The sequence below is a fragment of the Aulonocara sp. 'chitande type north' Nkhata Bay genome, linkage group LG3, assembly GCF_057382095.1.
Source record: "Aulonocara sp. 'chitande type north' Nkhata Bay isolate Kocher_YH1m ecotype deep benthic linkage group LG3, A_spYH_male_GT1.1, whole genome shotgun sequence".
Classification (NCBI taxonomy): Eukaryota; Metazoa; Chordata; class Actinopteri; order Cichliformes; family Cichlidae; genus Aulonocara; species Aulonocara sp. 'chitande type north' Nkhata Bay.
In genome coordinates this window covers 67,104,993-67,117,426 of record NC_141346.1, presented here as the reverse complement: position 1 = coordinate 67,117,426, position 12,434 = coordinate 67,104,993, and the positions used below count along the sequence as shown (strand labels likewise).

At 42.8% G+C, this 12,434-nt stretch overlaps 1 non-coding gene and 1 pseudogene across 1 annotated transcript; one reads left to right on the top strand and one right to left on the bottom strand.

The window, feature by feature from the left end:
* Positions 1-10,125: 10,125 nt before the first annotated feature.
* LOC147336699 (5S ribosomal RNA) lies at positions 10,126-10,244 on the bottom strand. Its single transcript, XR_015128687.1, has one exon. It is a non-coding gene; the product is annotated as a 5S ribosomal RNA (ribosomal RNA).
* Positions 10,245-10,602: 358 nt separating this feature from the next.
* Positions 10,603-10,711, top strand: LOC147336698 (5S ribosomal RNA; annotated as a pseudogene).
* The last annotated feature ends 1,723 nt before the right edge of the window (positions 10,712-12,434 follow it).

Here is a 12,434-nt window from a genome sequence, read left to right as displayed (position 1 = left end):
TGATAATATCGGATGTTGACTCCTCAGCGGATCAACATTTTCTATCTATTGAGAAAACTTATTGTTTAAAGTATTGAAGAAAAAACTCTCTACTTTGGTCTGACAAGGAGCAGGTTGCGCAAAACCTACCTCATATAGATGTTTTAATAATAATAATAATAATATTTTTTGGGGGGCGTGTTATAGGATATAAGCATTGAGAAAAAACTGATATCTGCTGTCTCACTCCTCCTTTACCCGCGGTGTGTGTGTGTGTGTGTGTGTGTGTGTGTGCGTGTGCGGGCCTTCTTGCGAACGTCGTCTGTTTTCTGCAACGGTAAAATACGACTTTGAGACGGATATTTGTTTTACCAAATGGACAATTGCTGTTGACAAAACTCGGCTCATGGTTGACTCTTTCCCACAGAGGGGGGTGCGTGTGTGTGTGTGTGTGTGTGTGTGTGTGTGTGTGTGTGTGTGTGTGTGTGTGTGTGTGTGTGTGAAACAAGATCGCCTGTCGCGGGTTTGTTTTTTCAGTCTCTTGTAAAAAGGACTCTCAAAAGGAAAAGTAGTATTCACTAAGCGGTATTTATTCATTTTTTACACATAGGCAGCCTGTAGGTTACAAGCGGATAGAAAGTTCTTCTTTTCATCACAAGCTATGGTGTATCTTAAAGGTTTTTTTTGTTTTTTTTTTTACAGCGTCTGTATTATAGGAAAATAAAATTACTATTGAAATCTCTACAGGAAGTCACTCTTTATTTCCATTACAAACGCCGGTGAAGCTCAAGAAAGTAAAATTACATCCGCTCTGTCTCTCTATACATCACAGAATCAGCTGCTGCATCACCGCTGTGCTTAGGGAACATGACGCAACAGGTCTGAAAATGACTAGACACTTCCGGAGTATTTCCGGTAGGGTCATAAGGTCCGGATCGAGATTGAATATGTCATATTCAAAACCTTCTTCTTTGGGAGAGCAGATCTCATCGGACACAGGAACGCTGCAGAAGGAAATCCATCTTGTGTCTGTGCCTTAGAAATTGTGACGGACTCCTCTCTCTGCTTTTTTATTCCCCTCCAACAGATGGCGCGCTTCCGGAGGTTTCCCCCTCCCTCTAAAAACTTTTTTTCCCAACAACAGATGACGCGCTTCCGGAGGTTTTCCCCCTCCCTCTAAAAACTTTTTTTTTTTCCCCAACAACAGATGACGCGCTTCCGGGGGTTCACCCCTCCTTTCTCAGGGTGCAATTCGACACGGTTAGCAACAGATGGCGCACTTCCGGGGTTCGCCCCCCTTTCTCAGGATATAATTCGTCACGCGGGGGGTTTCCCACCCCCCTTCTCCGGATACGATTCGTCACGCTCATTACACGCTTCCGGGGGGGAGGGGCGGGAGGTCAAAAGGTCATGATTAGGGCCATCAATCACTTCGGATCAAATTTTGTCATAAGCTGTAGGGTATTAACTCTCTTACCTCTCATCACAGCTTTCCCTGCTTCCCATAGAACAGAAGCAGATATTCCGGGAGTGTCATTAAAGTCTAAATATGAAGTCCATTCCTTTTTAAAAAATTTAATAAAGTCTTCATCTTTAAGTAGTGATATATTAAATCTCCAGTTTTTTCTTGGCGTAGTGTTATTCTTGTGTATTAGTGTTAAGGATACGGGAGCATGATCGCTGACAGCTATAGGATGAATCTCAGTGTCTGAAATGTCACACAGCAGTGAGCTGCTGACCAAAAAATAATCCAAACGAGAGTAAGAGTGATGGACATGCGAGAAAAAAGTATATTCCTTACTGGTGGGGTGAAGAGAGCGCCATGCATCGCAAAGACCAAAGTCGCTCATATACTGATTGATTATATTTGTGGACTGCCAATTGCGCTGAGTTCCTGTTGTGTTGAGCCTATCCATGTCTTCATTTATTCCAAGATTGAGGTCACCGCCAAGAATGAGTGTGCAATCAAGGTGTTCAGAGAGTGCACTAAAAAATCCGTGGAAGAATGAGGGTTCATCAACATTTGGACCATATATACTTACAATACATAGTTTTTTGTTCAATATTGATAGTTTAATAATTAGAAATCTACCCTCTGGATCTATAACTGTATCGAGTACTGTAAAATTAACATTTTTATGTATTAAAATTGCTACTCCCCGTTGTCTAGAATTATAACAGGCTGCAAACACGTTAGGAAACTCAGGTGTTTTAAGTTCGTTTAAACCTGTGACAGGTCTGTGAGTTTCTTGTAATAAAACAACATCTGCCTGTAGTTTTTTAAGCTGGTTAAATATCTTTAACCTCTTTCCTCTGGAGCCAGCTCCATTTACATTCCATGTGACAAACCTCAGCATGCCCATAATTGTGTGTGTATGTCTAATGATGTACGCTGGGTGTTTCGTTTAGACAGGTGGAGAGGATGTGGAAACATCACTTGTTTGTAAATAGAAAGAGAAAAAGAAGTGTGGTGAGAGGCTCCATAAGTCTGACTATGTGTGTGAATATTCACTAATATGAACAAGCGTGGCTTGCTTATGTGTCCTGCAAGTGTAGACATTTTCCAAAAGTCCAAAGAAGTCAGAAGCAGCTGGAATAGCCTTGCATGTATGGCAAAGGACAAGGTTGAGCTCATGTGCATAGCAGTGCACATATACTGCTTCAGGGTGTCTCTGTCTGAAACGGGACTGCACACCACTCACAGCACCACTCATAACAGATGCCCCATCATAGGATTGAGCAACACAAAGTAAGTCACTGAGCGTGTGATACTGCAACAGCTCCTCAATAGTGTCTGTAATGCACTGTGCATCAAACCTTTCTAGTTTCCGTAGACCAAGAAAACATTCTTTGACATGGCCTTTACATGACACAAAACGTACACACACTGCAAGCTGTTCCGTGTGCCCATCTCTAGCCTCATCAGCCATAACAGAGTACATCTTAGCTTCCTTCATCTCTTTAACTATATTTCCAGTTATTTCATGTGAAATACTGGTTATCATCTCATTTTGTGAAAAATGAGACAGATAGGTAGCATGTGAGACAGGACTGTAATTTTTCAAAAATGGATCAAATGTTTTCAGCAGCTTCAGGCACTCAAGGAAGTTCCCTTGATTATGACTGGTGGATTCCTGCTCATCGTGGCCACGGAATGGTATTCCTTGTTTTCCAAGGAAACTTGTTACAGCTAAGATCCTGTGGAGATATTGTCGTCTCTCTGAAATCTCTGCTGCGCTTGCTGATCTAAGTTGCTCAACAACGTCACCTTGGTTTTTTGTGGTCTTAAAGCTGTGCCAGCAGATCATAGAAGACGAATGGCTGGAAATCTTTTCGTGCTCCCTAAAGGCATTTAAAGCCCTCTTCCAATTGCAGAACCCTGAATGACTGAGGCCATCTTTTTTTAAAGTATTCTGCTTCCCAAAAATGCGACATGAAAAACAGAAAGCCAAGTTCCTCACAACAGAATACTCCAGCCATGTAAACTGTTCAAACCAACTCTTATTAAACGCCCTCTGCTGAGCTCCAAACTGGCTCAGCGGATATTGTGGGAGGACATTTTGTCTTGGACCACTTTCTAGAGTTCCTAAATCATCTACTGCTGCTCCTTCCAGTAAACCTCCTTCAGCTGTCCTTAACGATCCACCTGCTGCTTCCTGCTGTGATGCTGTTGTGTTTTGGTTTTCTCTTGCTTTCATGATTTCCCCTGACCTCTCTGAATGATCAGAAAGAGAATCATTACTAATTAATGATCCCTCTGTTTTTGTCTTTGTGAGTCACAAGTTTGTGCCATATTATTTTTAATTCTACCAAAGTACTCTATTTAGATTCAGAAAAGTTTATATAACTAATTAGCCTTGTTGTGCAAATAAGTTTGCATAACTTAATAAATATAGAATTTGAAAAATAACAAACCTAAAAAGATACACTAGGTACTAGATATGTGTTCTGATGTTTTGGCAAACAACCATTTGACTAACATGTCTGTCTCACCTGGTTCTTGTTCCATTTCTCTTCTGTCCTCATTCTCCTCTCCATCTCCCTCTCTCACCCTCTTTGTGCTGACAATCAAACCAAACACCAACATCATCAAATATACAGTTGAAACCAGATATTTACATGCTCTTCAGATAAAAACACAAACACTTATTTAAGGTAAAACCTCAAATTAGACAAACTGTTTAATTTATATTTGTTAAATTTAAGAGTAAAGAGAGAAACTATCTGTATTTCTTAATTGCAAATGGCACCAAATTGTATTCAAAACTGAGCCACACTTATGGAGCTCCACAGTTCTTTTCCTGGTGTTTTGGTTGACATCTCTTGATGTTCCCATGTCACAGAAACAGGCTCTGTGTTTTGCCTTATATGCATCCACAGCTGTGCCACCAATTTACTCACATGGACTCTACTAACCTATCAGAAGCTTCTTCAGCTCAGAATGGAATCGTCTGGAGTTTTCTTATTAATTAACAATAAACTTAGTGTATATGTACTCCTAAATTTGATGAAAGTTATAATAAATAGACCGATCTCTCTCTCTTTATTCTGACATTTAACTAATTCAGAATATATTTCAATATTTATCTAAAACAAAAGTTTACTCTAAATTGATGTTGTACAGTAAAAATGTTTTATGTTTTATCTCTAAAGTGTAAATATCTGGTTACAAATGTGAATATCCTGCTGTGTACTGAAATCCCTCTTGTTTTGCATAGAAATATACTGAACAACATACAAAGCATAATATATAAAATAACATTTACCTGAGTTTTTTCTTTGAAAGAAGCCTCTAATGTCCATTCTTGTATATCAGTGCATAACTGAAACCGATTTAGTCGGGGAGGGTAAGAACTGAAAATATGAAATAAACACACGTAAGCTAAGACTGTCTAAAAAAATAGCATTGTTCGGCTTTTCATTTTGCCATTTGTTGATTCACTTGAAGAGCAAGTAACGTAATATTGGTCAAGTGATCAGTTTGATATCAATCTTTCGTGATTCACCGTCATATTTACATTATTTGTACAGTACGAATGATTTGCTCTGGTACCTGGTAGCTTGGCTCTCCTTGGCTCCGTTTCTCCAACAGCGCACTCACAGGCAGCAGCTGCCCCGCCCCCTCGCTCAGTCGCTCAGTGTCTGAGCTCGGATCATACCAATATCAGGGGGGGATTCACGCACAGTCGTAAATTCCCACAGTGTGCACTATGTGCTTCGAATATTGTGTGTACTTTTTGTTTTATACAGTTGTCAGCCAGACATCTAACTATGAAAAAATTACACTCCAAAAGACCCCGGGCTTCTGACAAAACAACCCGGGCTTAAGCCCAGTAAGCCACCCCCACGCTCCGCCCCTGAGTAATTCTCCTCCGCAGGTGTGGCCAGGCTCCTGGCTGACACACCCACACACACACCTAGATACACAAACATGGAAACAGGAGACAGCAGCACCAAAAACACACATGTCCATAACTTCTTACAGGCCCTGGGTCACCCAGACCCCGGTCCCATGACAATTCCTCAAAACTAAGTAGGCCTACACACCAGGGTTTGGACATGTGTGGACCCAAACTATACTTAAACTTTACCCTTTTTTGTGTCACCAAATACACTTTAATATCTTCTAGACAAGAATGTAGTGGCACAACCTCCTAAGACCCAAACTCCTCCGTGGCATTAATTTTTAGTTTCTCTTTGATATTTGGGCTGATTGGGACCTGATGAATGTAAAAACAAAGAATTACCAGATTTTTTTTTTTTTACCAAATTTTTGTTTCTGAGAAAAATGAGAGCCACATATGAGGATATTTGTCTAAAATGTCGATAGCACAGTGGCAGTATAACATGCTCGTAAGTGGATATCAGGCCCTTGTAGAGCAAAATGTAGTATTTTGGTCTAAACAATCCAAAATGTGATGTCCACATATGTGGACGCCAGGTCCTAGGAGGTTAAATATCTGCTCACTTTGTCAAAATGAACCTAATCATCTCTGATGAGTTCAGTGATGTCTGCCAGCTCACCTTGCAAGTGGTCGAGTTTATACCGCCGACAACGCGGCACACAACTTGTAAACCCCCTGCTGACTATCACCTCTGGAGTTATTTATTTATGTTAGTTTCAACTGTTCCTGCAAAAAGTAAGCACGTGTTACTGATAAAAAGTCCAATAGAAGCAAAGTCTAAACTTTGAAAACAAAAAACAAAAACCTGTCTGATTAAGATCTGATGTTTGGGGGGGTTTCAATAAGCAGTGTGACCCGTGTATATGCATCAGGGGTGGTTTTGATTATCGATTTATCGATTAAAATCGATTCGCGCTTGGATAACGTGATATCGATTCATTAAAATCCTGAATCGATTTTTTAATATAAATTTATTTTGGCCAAAACGCCAGAATCTCAGGTTAAACCTCCCAAAATTTCAACAACCACCAAACAACTAAAACAGTAAATGAGAGCAGGAACACGGATTCTGCACAAAGACGTAAACACAAAGCGCGGAGCCGCCGACGCATCAGAATCAGTGAGATGTGAGTTTCTCACCTGACTGCACGGACACGAGCTGAAAGCCGACAGCTCGCTGATTGTGATGTTTAGGCGGCTCCGCGCTTTGTGTTTACGCCCTTTTTGCGCTGATTCTGAAGCTGCAGGTTTGATGTCTCTCCAAACAATATTGAGTAAACCAGCAGCAAAAGAAGCTCCAAACTACGCTTCACATAAACATCGTCATGAATTCCCTCTGATTGTTTTGCTGCCACCAGGATAAAATCACACTTCATGCACAGCTCTCTCTCTCTCTCTCTCTCTCTCTGTACTTCAAGAACAGTTTCCCGTCTAAAAATCTGTTTTCTGCATTATTCGCTTGCTTGTTATGCACAAGTCTACCGTTCTTACAGCCTGTCGGCCGCTGTTTTTTTTTTTTCTTTTACTTACTTCTGAAAACAAAGCCTCGTTTCTGCCGTTCAATACTGAACAAATTTAAACTTTTTAAAATGATGCAAAATTGCAAAATGCTCAGCTGTGTCTGTAATCAAACCTCTGTAACTTTGCTCTGCTTCACGTCAGCAGCATCAGGTAATGTTCATATGTTCATTAATGGTTTTCTTTTGTTTTTGATGTACTGCAGAATATTTGTATAAAATCCCAGGCCAGGAAAACCTTCATGTTTTTCTGTTTGATCCTCAGCTACTTTGACACAAAGGCATCTGCTGTGACGCTCACACCTTTGATAAAGTCTCGCAAGTGTCAGATTTCTTTTTATATATATAAAAATATAGAAATGTACTGATGCATGACCTGAATTATAATATTTCTGACTGTCTGAGGCAAAATTTCCCCGATTCACATTGAATCATATTGAATCGAATTGATTCTAGACATGAGTGACGATGCCAGCCCTAATATGCATTTTTTTTTTTTTTTGTCCCGTTTGGATCTTTAGCCATCAGAATTGTTGTCTTAAGGCCAAGTAAGATGCCAAGCGGATTTATTTTACCAAGTGGATCATCATGGCCTTGCCATGTTGGTTCATTTGATTGACCTTTATTATAATAATGAATTTATTTTATTTTCAGTTGCTACAAATGGGACAGACATGACTGTGGGATAGGACAGGGAGAAAGAATGAAAGAAAGAGGGGGAGAGAAAGAAAACCAAAGGGGAGAAGAGATGGTGAGAAGGGGGGAAGAAAGAAAAAAAACAAACAAACAAAAAAAACAAAGCACCTGGGTCACCTGTATGGAGAGAAAAAAACAGAAGAGAAAGCAAACAACAAAGAGCAACATAATAAGAAAAAAAAAGCACCATCACAATAAACTAGCTAGCAGTAGATATCAATAGTTACTAAATAATAAACGATATTGTGCAGCACGCAAGATAGACAGCGCACAGTGTGCTTTGAGGCAGCAGCCAAGAAAGCTGTAGTTCGCGTCTTTGAATACCCATGTGTACACCTGTGTGCATACCTGTGTGGATCAGCATGCTTGCATTCCAAAGGTTTCTCCATGTAATGATCTGCTAGGGAGTGTGGGGAGCCACAGCCCCGTCCTCTATGGTATGAAGCAGGTATGGAGGAGATCAAAACTCCAGACATCCAGAGGCCCCCAGAACACAAGAGACCAAGGAAGACCCACAGAGGGGCAGCCGCGCCACTGTCCCAGTAACAGCTGAGGAGAGTCCCAGATGAGGGCTCATTCAGCAGCCGCGGAGCAGAAGCCAGGGGGAGTTGCAGTGACGCGCCCGTGAGCTCCGCCGGCAGCCAGCTGTGCCTGAGTGACCGAGCCCCAGGCCGAGAGGCCGGGGGCACCCCACCTCCGAAGTGGCCCGAGCGAGCCCCAGGCTCCAGGCCCCAATAAGCGGCCGCCAAGGAGTGAGCCGGTGTGTACCCGGACGCCCACCCCCAGACACAAAGAACCACCAACGCACCGACACCTGAGGGAGTCCGCCACTGGCAGGGGAAGTGGTGGTGGGTGGAGATAGGCCTCCAAACCTTGGAGGGCCTGAGATGTCCCCAGAGAGGTGGCGTCTGATACCCAACCTGACATATAGACACAGACATACAGGCACACACAGGTACAAACATCCATTCCCACCCTCATGCTCTCATATGCACTTACTCCACACTCAACCGACGTGGAGACAGACATAAAGAGACGCTGTACACACGATCACACTCCCCAAGCGTACTCTACGAACCGGGTCTAGGTACCCTTGCCCCTGGAAGGGGGAACTGCACCCAGACCCAGGTGGTGTTACCCTTTTCCCTGCGGTGGGGAGAGGCAGACCGCCCCGACTCCGCAGCAGCAGGGAGGCCCCACACCCCAGACCGCAGCCGGACGGCCAACTCCTCCTAGCCCCCCCGCTCCAGCAGGCCGCAGAGAACGGGGGTGAGAGAAGACTCCAAACCTCCCTCCACCCGCTCATTGTAGTGTTGATGCATGTGTGTTCTAAGGTGCAATTAAAACCCAGGAGGGCATGGAGCTACCTGCCAGAGAGCAGCAGGTAAGCGCATAGTCCCTCCTGCTAGCCCTCAATGTCTACGTGTATTTAAAATTGAGAGGTGGGCAACGACGCCAGGGGTGAGGTGTACACCCTGATGGTAACTTGGACTCCGTGTATCTTGCCCACCCCCAAGATCCTATATCTATGTGTAATGAGGGTGTGAGTGATGTGAATGTCTAAGTTGTGGGATAAAATTGAGGCAGAGGCAGCCAGAAGGGGGCAGAGGGGGGGTAGCCTCCTCTGCACCCTGGTGACATACCCCTACTCCAAGGCCCTGCATGTGTGGGTGGTTGTGGTGGAGCGGGAAGAGGGAGGCAGCTGGAGATGGGGAGGGAAGGAAGGGAGGGGCAGGTGACCCCTCCCTGGGGCCAGCTCCCCCGCTGACCCCAGTAGGCACTCCCATACTCCGCGACCCGCCAGGGAAAGGGGGCCCAGGCCCATCCAGACCGGGGCCCAGCGCAGCAGCGCCTCCCAGCCCCACAGAGCCCGGGACAGTCCACCCAACCCCACCACAGAGAAAACTGCACACACATTATAACTGTGCTGTCATGTGCAGCTATTAAAAATAAAAGTAGAAACTAATCAATATCCTTCACTCTAAATTGTTTTTTAAATCCCAATAAATGGGTTACAGTATCTACATGAACCCCGTTGTCGAGGAAGCCTCTCACTTACGGCCATACCAGCCTGTTCTCATCTGATCTCTGAAGCTAAGCAGGGGCGGTCCTGCATAGTCGCGTCACCTTCACCTTGCTCCATGTTAGAAACTCCATGATATCGTGTTCCCTGCTCAGGGTAGCACACTGATGCGCATTTATTCAGTATTCTTCGGGGCCGCAGTCGGCAGCCAATAAGAGTTAAAACTCGTTGCACATGAGTGTCAGGTTGACACTGTGCCCGCTGCACGCTACAAGGTTAACAAGTTCCTCACTACTGAGCCCAGACAGACTAGCTGTAGACATTCTCTACATTTACAGAATAAATAAGTTCGTGTATTTCCTAAATATTTCGTTCCTGTTGTTCTTTTGTTTTGTTTTGCACAAAAGCGAAATGCAATCAGGAGCGTTGTCATGAAGCTTTTCCTCAAGCTGCCTCCACTGAGTGAGCAGCGGCGCCCTCTGCAGTTTGTGTGTGGAAGTGCAAAAGCTTACAGCACCTGGTATTCCCAGGCGGTCTCCCATCCAAGTACTGACCAGGCCCGACCTTGCTTAGCTTCCGAGATCAAACGAGATCGGGCGTGTTCAGGGTGGTATGGCCGTAAGCAAGGGAGGGCACCTCTGAAATGGCGTTTTTATACATGCTGTAATGACACATACACGCTTAAGTTTTTGTTTTCTATATTTACGTTAAAATGTCCAAACGACAAAAATGTTGGACTTCCAAATCGACCCAACACACTGTTTTCTCTCTGTCACTTTAACACTGTGCTGTAATCAACGAACATGTCTTCTTATCGTGATGTTACTGCGGGAAAAGCGTTTTTGGAGCTCAATTTGAAGCTGCAGTTAATAACGAAGGTTTGCATGTTGTCGCTGTAACATATGAAGTTTAGCACAATAATATATATCAAACTGTGTGACATTTGCCACCAATAAAAGGTCTTTTTCACAACTCTTCCATTGCTTACGGCCACACCACCCTGAACACGCCCGATCTCGGAAGCTAAGCAGGGTTGGGCCTGGTCAGTACTTGGATTGGAGACTGCCTGGGAATACCAGGTGCTGTAAGCTTTTGCACTTCCACACACAAACTGCAGAGGGCACTTCTGCTCCTGCTTGTGCTAGAGGCATGAGAAGTTAACATTTATGGGTGATAAAATCCTTTTTCTATATTTTTAACATGAGAATATTAGTTTTCCATCTTGTGTTCCAGAGTAATCGGACAAAAGACAAACGTAGAACAAGGAAAAAAGAGGCCAAGTGTCTCACCTATAAAACAAAATTACTGTTTTCTGAATAGTCTCACACAGATAAACATTTGCAGGGAATACCTTTTCCTTCAAAACAAACGTCACAGACTGTGTTTTTCTTTACTGATTGTATTTGAGTAGAAACTCAGATTAAAATGGCATCAGTGCTCATAAAATGATTTAACTGTAAAAGTAGGTGTAGTGGATCACTTTGCATAGATCTAGATAAAAGTGCAGTAAGCAAAGACTACAGTGGTCATTGAGCAGCTGTTCCTATAATGTGAATCTGGGATAAAGGCACAGATTATTTGTTTGCCTTTGTTTCCTGGTTCTTTCTTTCTTATCCAAATGGAAAAAGAGAGCATAAAAGTGCTGTTTACAAGCAGCTTATCTATCTCATTGTGCCCACTATCATAAAATCTTGGTTGAAATTGAACCTGTGTGGGACAACAACAAAGTCCAGTATACTAAGTTTCAGTAATGTGCAGTTTTTTCTGTGGAAGATGTAAATCTAAATAGATGTCCTATTGTATGCATAATATACCACTGAACTTTATAAACCAACTTCTAAAAGCAAATTTCGATTTATTTTAGATTTTCTCAAATCCAAACAGTGCTAAAAGCATGCACACAGTCAAATATTTTTCATACGAGGTGCTGAAGGTTCTGCAATGTTCTGTCAGTGCGCCCCAGGGCAGCTGTGGCTACAATGTAGCTTGCCATTACCAGTGTGTGAATGTGTGAATGACTGAATGTAGTGTAAAGCTCTTTGGGGTCCTTGGGGACTAAGTAAAGCGCTGTACAAATACAGGCCATTTACTGTGCGTGTGTTTATGCTCAAGTGTATGAATAAATTAGTCAGTTTTAAACAGTTGCAATTTAAACAGTAGAAGAGTGGCACTATATTTATATATTTATAAAGAATTTCAAACAACAATTAATTGATGCTCAAAGCAGGTTTATTTAATTAATATCCAGATTTCCAATTAGTTCCCAATTCATTCAGCAGCAAATCACATCACCAGTCACTTCAAGGCTGTATGTATTATTGTAAGGTAGACCCTACAATAATACATACAGAGAACCCAACAATCATATGACCCCCTATGAGCAAGCACTTTGGCGACAGTGCACAGCAAAATCTCCAGTGTTAAATTAACACTGGAGAGTGTCTATATGGGTCCACACCTCTGAGTGTTAAATACAACACTGTTGAGTGTTAAATTAACACTTTTGACAGTGTTATATGTTTAAAAGTAACCTAGTCAGTTTTGAAGATTAACAATGGCTAACACTGAGCAGTGCTGATTTTCTAACACTGGAAAATAACTCAAAATGTTAGAAATATTCAGAGGTGTGGACCCATATAGACACTCTCTAGTGTTAATTTAACACTGGAGATTTTGCTGTGTGGGAAGGAAAAACTCCCTTTTTACAGGAAGAAACCTCCGGCAGAACCAGGCTCAGGTCGGGGCGGCCATCTGCTGCGACCGGTTGGGGTGAGAGAAGTAAGACGTTTGTTGTAGGTCTGATTGAAGGACTGA